Below are 8,453 nucleotides of genomic sequence, written 5' to 3'. Positions count from 1 at the left end.
GGCTTTGTGGTATAACTTGATATCTGCTATTGTGATCCCTCCCACTTTGTTCCTCTTTTTCAAGATTGCTGTGGCTATTTGGGGTCTTTTATGGTTCCATATAAACTTTTGGAGTATTTCTTCTAGATCTGTGAAATATGTCATTGGTACTTGATAGGGATTATATTGAATCTGTAGACTACTTTGGTAGTATGGACATTTTAATCGTGTTGATTTTTCCAAGCCTTGAACATGGTATATATTTCCCCTTTTTTATATTTTCTTCTATTTGTGTTTTCAGTGACCTTTAGTTTTCTGAGAACAGGTCCTTTACCTCCTTGGTTAAGTTTATTCCTAGGTATTTTATTTTATTTTGTTACAATGGTAAATGGTAATGTTTTCTTAGTTTCTAAGAGGGAGACTTTTTATTTATTTTGTTCATTTCTATTCCTAGTGCCAGGTCAGTGCCTAATGCATACTAGTGACTGCTCCATTGTTTAATTAATATAAGCAATGCTTTTCTCTTAGCAAATAATAAATCAACATTATGATATGTGCTTGTTTATTTCAATGGTAAAATTTTTTTAATAAAGACTGTTAGCTGATTTCTCAAAAAAACTTTGCAGGGCAGAAAGGAGTGGCAACCAAGATTACTCTATCCTGAAAAGCTATCATTTAGAATAGATGAACATATCAAGAGTTTCCCAGACAAGAAAAAGCTAAAGTTCATCACCACCAAATCAGTATGAAATCCTGAAGAACAAAAATATGAACAATAAAATGGCAATTGATACATATCTATCAACAATTGAATCTACAAACAAAATGAGCAAGCAGAACATAAACAGACTCATAGATATAGAGAACTGTTTGTTGCTTGCCAGATGGGCAGGGGCTGGAGGGATGGGTGAAAAAGATGAAGGAATTAAGAAGAACAAATTGGCTGTTAGACTTATGAACCTCAAAGGGAAGTGGAGAGGGAGGGCAGGATGAGATATATGCATAACCAATGGACACCAACAATAGCGTGGGGGAGGCAGGAGTGGGGAGAGTTTGGAGAGGAGGTGGTCAATGGAGAAAAAGGGGGGACATCTATAATACATTCAACAATAAAGATGAGGTAAAAAAAAAAAAAAGAGGTATCTATAATAAATTGGGATGTTTCATTAATAGCCTGTGATAATTACCAAGGGAAGAAAAGGTTTCTTCTAAAGATAGGACATAGCTTCAGTCAAGACAGCAGCAAGGTAAATGAGGTATTCACTTCTTCCCACAACCACATCAAATTTACAACTAAACTACAGAACAGCCATCATTCAGAAATATCTAAAATTTAGTTGAATGGAAGTCCTACAACTAGGAATTTAAAGAAGCCACAGACAAAAATAAAAATAAAATGAAGAGGAACACAAATCAAGACTGGTAGAAGGGATGGAGACACAGAATGGGCTAGCCCCACAACCATGTGTGGCAGATAAAAGCCAGAAGGGATTTATCAGCTGCAGAGGTTCCCCCTGATAACTGAGCAGTCCCAACCTCACCCCATGTTCCCAAGCCAGTGGGCAGTGGGCACAGCCAGTCCTTGCAGCTGATCAGCCTGTGTAAATCCCTCCCATTGACATGCCAACAGAAATTAAGACTCAATTAGAACATAAGGGTGTACAGTCCACACTAGGGGTGCACCTCGAGGTCCAGGTGGGGTGACCAGGGAGGCTGTGCCACTGGATCCTACAGGATACCTACAACAATAAGCCGCCCTACAAAGCCAAGGAGACATAGGAACTCTGCCTAATACATACAAACAATTGCAGGGAAGCAGCCAAAGTGAGGAGACAAAGAAACATGTCCCAAATGAAAGAAAAGAACAAAACTCCAAGAAAAGAACTAAACAAAATGGAGATAAGCAATCAATCAGATGCAGAGTTCAAAACACTGGTTATAAGGTTGCTCAAAGAACTTGGTGAGACATTCAAGAAATTTAGTGAGACCCTCAAGGAACTTAAGGAGATGTCCAAGGAACTTAGTGAGAACATCAACAACATAAAAAAGGACCAGTGAGAAATGAAGGAGGCACTAACTGAAATAAATAATTTACAGGAAATCAATAGTAGACTAAGTAAAGCTAAGAAGCAAACCATCGATTTGGAATATAAGGAAACAAAAAATACCCAATCAGAACAGCAAAAAGAAGAAAAAAATCCAAAAAAAATGAGGATAGTGTAAGGAGTCTTTGGGACAACTTCAACCATGCCAACATTCACATCATAGGGGTGCCAGAAGAAGAGAGAGAACAAGAAATTGAAAACCTATTTGAAACAATAATGACAGAAAACTTCCCTAACTTGGTGAAGGAAACAGACATATAAGTCCAGAAAGCACAGAGAGTCCCAAACTGGATGAACCCAAAGAGGTTCATACCAAGACACATCATCATCAAAATGCCAAAGTGACAAAGAGAGAATCTTAAAAGCAGAAAGAGAAAACCAGTTTGTTACCTAAAAGGAGCTCCCATAAGACTGTTAGCTGATTTCTCAAAAAAACTTTGCAGGGCAGAAAGGAGTGGCAAGAGATATTCAAGGTGATTTAAAGCAGTGACTTACAACCAAGATTACTCTATCCTGAAAAGCTATCATTTAGAATAGATGAACATATCAAGAGTTTCCCAGACAAGAAAAAGCTAAAGTTCATCACCACCAAATCAGTATGAAATCCTGAAGAACAAAAGTAGTGAGCATGATGCTTGAATGAGACAGAGCCCCACTGTAGTCCCAGGAAGTTCCTCTTAAAGGGCCCATCACAGACTTACTTAGCTCACTCCCTCTGAGTTCCAGCCCTGGGGAAGCATCTCAAAAGGTACCAGGGACATATGGGGAGGAATCAAAATGCCTGGCATTAAGATGAGAGCTGGAGGGGCAGGTTTCTCCCAGACAGAAGTGTTGACAGAGGCCACTGTTCCTTTCCTAAGGCCTTCTCTCACTGAGCCAGCAGGTGAGCCCTATATCTGAGTCTCCATCAAACTGACTCACATTGTTATCCCCACCGTAGTGATTTTCTGAGACCCCGCCCCACTCAACTTTTGGGCCCACCCAAGCTATTTCCAGTGGCTTTTCCATAAAAATGGCCTCTCTTGGCTCATACTTCAGACGTTCCTAAAATTTCTTTAAAAAAAATCTGGCCTCACTGTGTCTTGTACCTCTTTTGCCAAGTGGCCCCAGGCCTGGCACTAGTGGCAGCTGGCCGTGGTTCACCTCTTGGCCTCTTCTGTGCACCTCCAAGCCCAGCACAAGTAGCAGTCCTCTTCAGATTGCTTTGAAGTTCATGCTGGGTGGCCCCAAGCAGAACACAGATGGCAGCTGACCTTGGCCTGCACCTTCCAGGAGTCCCCAGAGCCAGTACACCTGTTGGGTAGTTTCAGTCCATGTCAAAGCACCACCCAACACCTCCACAAAGATACACTTAAAATGTGGACACAGCAGGCACCAGAGCCCTGATGAAGTAAGTCCTGCTCTGTGGGGTGGTACCCTACAAAGCTGATCCTCCATTGTGGTGCATAATCACAGCCCATCCTACACGCCAATCAATCAGCCTGTGGGTAAATCCCTCCCATTGACTTGCCAACAGCAATCAAGGCTCAACTATAATGGAAGGGTGCACACAGCTTACAAGGGGGTGGGGGAGGCACACCTGGAGTCCACGGCTGGGGTGATCAGAGAGGTTGTACCACTAGATCCTGTAGGACACCTACTACATTAGGCCATTCTACCAAGCCTGGGAGATGTAACAGCTTTACCTAATACATAGAAAGAAGCACAGGGAAGCTGCCAAAATGAAGAGAAAAAGAAACATGTCCCAAATAAAAGAATAGACCAAAACTCCAGAAAAAGAACTAAACAAAATGGAGACAAACAATTTACTAGATGCAGAGTTCAAAACACTAGTTATAAGGATGCTCAATGAAATTAGGAGAAGAGTAGTTGAACTTAGATAGAGCTTCAACAGTCTAAAAAAAAGGGCATGGAAACCATTAAAAAAAAAAAAAACACAAAAAAAAAAACAGTCCTAAATGAAGTATACACTAACTAAAATGAAGAATAATTTACAAGGTCTGGCTGATGTGGCTCAGTGGTTGAGCTTCGACCCATGCACCAATAGGTCGCCAGTGTGATTCCAAGTCAGGGCACATACCCAGGTTGTGGGCCAAATCCCCAATGGGGGGCATGCAGGAGGCAGCCAATCAATGTTCTCCCTCATCGATGTTTCTATCTCTCTCTCCCTCTCCTTTCCTCTCTCTAAAAATCAATAAAGGGGAAAAACAAGAATAATTTTCAGGGACTCAACAGTAGAGTAGATGAAGCCAAGAATCAAAACAACGATATGGAATATAACAAAGCAAAAATTACCCAATCAGGATAGCTGAAAGAAAAAAAGAATTTAAAATACTGAAGATTGTGTAAGGAGTCTCTAGGACAACTTTAAGCATACCAACATTTTCATCATGGTTGTGCCAGAACAGAGAGAGCAAGAAATTAAAAATCTATTTGAAAAAATAATGATGTAAAACTTCTCTAACCTAGTAAAGAAAATGAACATACAAGTCTAGGAAGTATAGAGTCCCAAAAAAGATGAATCTAAAGAGAAAAGCAGTTAGTTGCCTATGCGGGAGTGCCCATAACATTGTCAGCTGATTTCTCAACAGAAACTTTTCAGGACTGAAAGCAGTGGCAAGAAATATTCAAAGTGTTGACAAGCAGGTACCTACAACCAAGATTACTCTCCCAAGCAAAGCTATAATTTAGAATCAAAGGACATGTAACGAATTTCTTAGACAAGGAAAAGCTAAAGAAATTCATTACCTCACCAACAAACCAGTATCACATGAAATGTTAATGGGTCCTCTTTAAGAAGAAGAAGAAGAAGAAGAAGAAATATTAACAAAAAATTGGCAATAAATACGTATTTATCAGCAAATAAATCTAATATATATAAACAAGGAGAACAGAAACAGACTCATATACAGAAAATGTTTTGATGATTGCCAGATAGGATGGGGATACGAAGATGGGAGAAGAAGAAGAATAAATTTAGAAGTATACACGAAGAGATAGAAATCTTGAACAGACCAATAGCAACAGAAGAAATTGAAGATGTAATCAAGACTCTCCCAGCAAACCAAAGCCCAGGCCCAGATGGCTTCATGGGGGAGTTTTACCAAACATTCAAAGAAGAACACCCATTCTCCTCAAACTATTTCAAAAAATTCTAGAAGAAGGAAGACTTCCAAACTCTTTTATGAAGCCAGCATAATTCTAATTCCAAAACCAGAAAAAGACACTACAAAGAAAGAAAACTACAGGCCAATATCCCTGATGAACATAGATGCCAAAATCCTGAACAAAATACTAGCAAATCGGCACCAGCCAACATCATACTCAATGGCAAAAACTAAAAGCATTTCCCTTAAGAACAGGAACAAGGCAAGGATGCCCACTTTCGCCACTCCTATTTAACATAGTACTGGAAGTCTTAGCCACAGCAGACAGGAAGAAAAAATGAAAGGGATCCAAATGGGAAAGGAGGAAGTGAAACTGTCATTATTTGCAGATGACATGATACTATACACAGAAAACCCCAAAGACTCCATCAAAAATTTACTAGACTTAATAAATGAATTTGGCAAAGTAGCAGGATACTAACGTCAAGAAATCAATGGCATTCTTATACACCAAGGATGAACTCACAGAAAGAGAAACTAAGAAAACAATCCCATTTACCATTGCGGCAAAAAAAATTAAAATACCTAGGAATAAACTTAACCAAAGAAATAAAGGACCTATTCACAGAAAACTACAGGTCATTGAAAAAAAAAAAAAATAGAGCAAGATATAAAAAAGTGGAAGCACATACCCTGTTCATGGATTGGAAGAATTAACATCATTAAAATGTCCATATTACCCAAAGCAATCTATAGATTAAAAGCAATCCCAATCAAAATACCAAGGACATACTTCACAGAATTAGAACAAGTACTTCAAAAGTTCATATGGAACCAAAAAGACCTCGAATAGCCACAGCAATCTTGAAAAGGAAGAAAAAAGTTGGAGGGATCACATTACCAGATTTCAGGTTATACTACAAAGCCACCGTAATCAAAACAGCCTGGTACTGGCACAAGAACAGGCATATAGACCAGTGGAACAGAACAGAGAACCCAGAAATGGACCAAAGGCAATATGCGCAATTAATATTCAACAAAGGTGGCAAGAGTATACAGTGGAGTAAGGACAGCCTCTTTAATAAATGGTGCTGGGAAAATTGGACAGCTACATGCAGAAAAATGAAACTAGACTATCAACTTACACCCTACACAAGAATAAACTCAAAATGGCTAAAAGACTTAAATGTGACTCATGAATCCATAAAAATCCTAGAAGAAACTGTAGGCAACAAAATTTCAGACATCATACGCAGCAGAATTTTCACTGATTGATACATTACCTAAGGCAACAGAAACAAAGGAGAAAATGAACACATGGGACTACGTCAAACTCAAAAGCTTCTGCACAGCGAAAGATACAGTCATCAAAACGGAAAGGCTACCCACTGTATGGGAGAGCATAATTGCCAATGGTATATCAGATAAGGGGCTAATTTCCAATATATATAGAGTGCTCATACAACTCCACAAAAGGAAGACAAAGAACCCAATTAAAAAATGGCCAGAGGACCTAAAGAGATAACTCTCAAAACAGGACATACAAATGACCAAGAGACATATGAAAAAATGCTCAACATCACTAATTATGAGAGAGATGCAAATTAAAACAACAATGAGGTATCACCTCATACCTGTCAGAATGGCCGCCATCAACAAATCATCAGACAACAAGTGTTGGCGAGGGTGTGGAGAAAAGGGGACTCTAGTACACTGCTGGTAGAAATGCAGACTGGTGCAGCCACTATGGAAAACAATATGGTGTTACCTCAAAAAATTAAAAATTGAACTTCCATTTGACCCAGTGATCCCACTTCTAGGAATATACCCTAAGAAGCCTGAAACACCAATCAGAAAGAATATATGTACCCCCATGTTCATAGCAGCACTATTTACAATCACTAAGATCTGGAAACAGCCCAAGTGTCCATCAGTAGACGAATGGATAAAAAAGTGGTGGTACATATACACAATGGAGTACTACACAGCTGTAAGAAAGAAAGATCTCTTATCCTTTGAGACTACATGGAGGGACCTGGAAAGTATCATCCTAAGTGAAACAAACCAAACAGAGAAATACAAGTATCATATGATCTCACTTATTTGTGGAATATAATGAACATAACAGTCTGACAAATGGGGTAGTCCCAGAGATGTGGAAGTGGGGTACAGACTGACAATCCCCAGAAGAGGGGGTGGTGGGGGAGAGATAAACCAAAGAACATATGCATGAACAGTGGACATGGACAACAAACAGGGGGCAGGGAAGGGAGGGAGGGGGAGGGGGAATCAGTGGGGGGAAAAGGAGAAACATCTGTAACAAAAAATTAATTAATAAAAAAGAAAAAGTCTGCAAAAAAAAAAAAAGAAAGAAAGAAATTTAGAAGTATAAATTGATTGTTACAGAATAGTCATGGGGATGCAAAGTATAGCATCGGAAATGTTGTCAATAATATTCTAATAAATATGCATGCTGTCAGATGGGTACTTAGTAAATTATACAATGTCTAATCACTAGAGTGTAGACCTAAAACTAATATAATATGTCAACTGTAATAGAAAATTTTAAAATTATTTAAATTTAAAAAGTAATAAATAAAATACATATAAAATATAAATGAAATCATAAAATTCAATAAATTATATAGAAAAATAAAATAATAAAACATAGAGACCCTTAAAATGAATCAAAGTTCAAATACTAAGATGGAGTACTAGAATAATTTCATTTTTCTTGTAGGTAGACCTATATAGATATATCCTGTAAGTTATCTAATTCTTCATATGCAATCTAGGGTTCTCCATGAAATTTCTCATTCATATTTTTTTACTCTGCTTTTTGAAAGATGTCTAATATTATATTTTGATCCTAGAACAAATAATCTATTTTTATAGGTGGAAACCCAGGGAGCAATTATGACATACCATTTGGTAATGTAAGACTGGGCTCATTAAAGAGAACTTTTATTTTATTTTGTTTTGTTTTTAATGACTTAAAATACAGAACCCTGTTTACACTATTCTCCAAGTAGTAAACCTTTATAATCGAGATGCTTCCACTTTTTTTCTAACCTTTACTGAAATGACAAAATTAACTAATTAGTGATATACTTCTCTCTAGCTCGAAATATTTTCTTTATATTCCTTCTTACAGATAGAAAATGTTCCTTCTGCCAGTTATCACTTGCAAAAAGGAAGACATAGCATTGTGGGATCAAAGACTATTGATCCCAATTCCAAAATCAATGCCACATTTCTCATC

Source organism: Molossus molossus, unplaced genomic scaffold (assembly GCF_014108415.1).
Source record: "Molossus molossus isolate mMolMol1 unplaced genomic scaffold, mMolMol1.p scaffold_m16_p_3, whole genome shotgun sequence".
In the NCBI taxonomy this organism is placed as follows: Eukaryota; Metazoa; Chordata; class Mammalia; order Chiroptera; family Molossidae; genus Molossus; species Molossus molossus.
The sequence above is the reverse complement of the archived record's forward strand: the minus strand, read 5'-3'. Positions refer to the sequence as shown.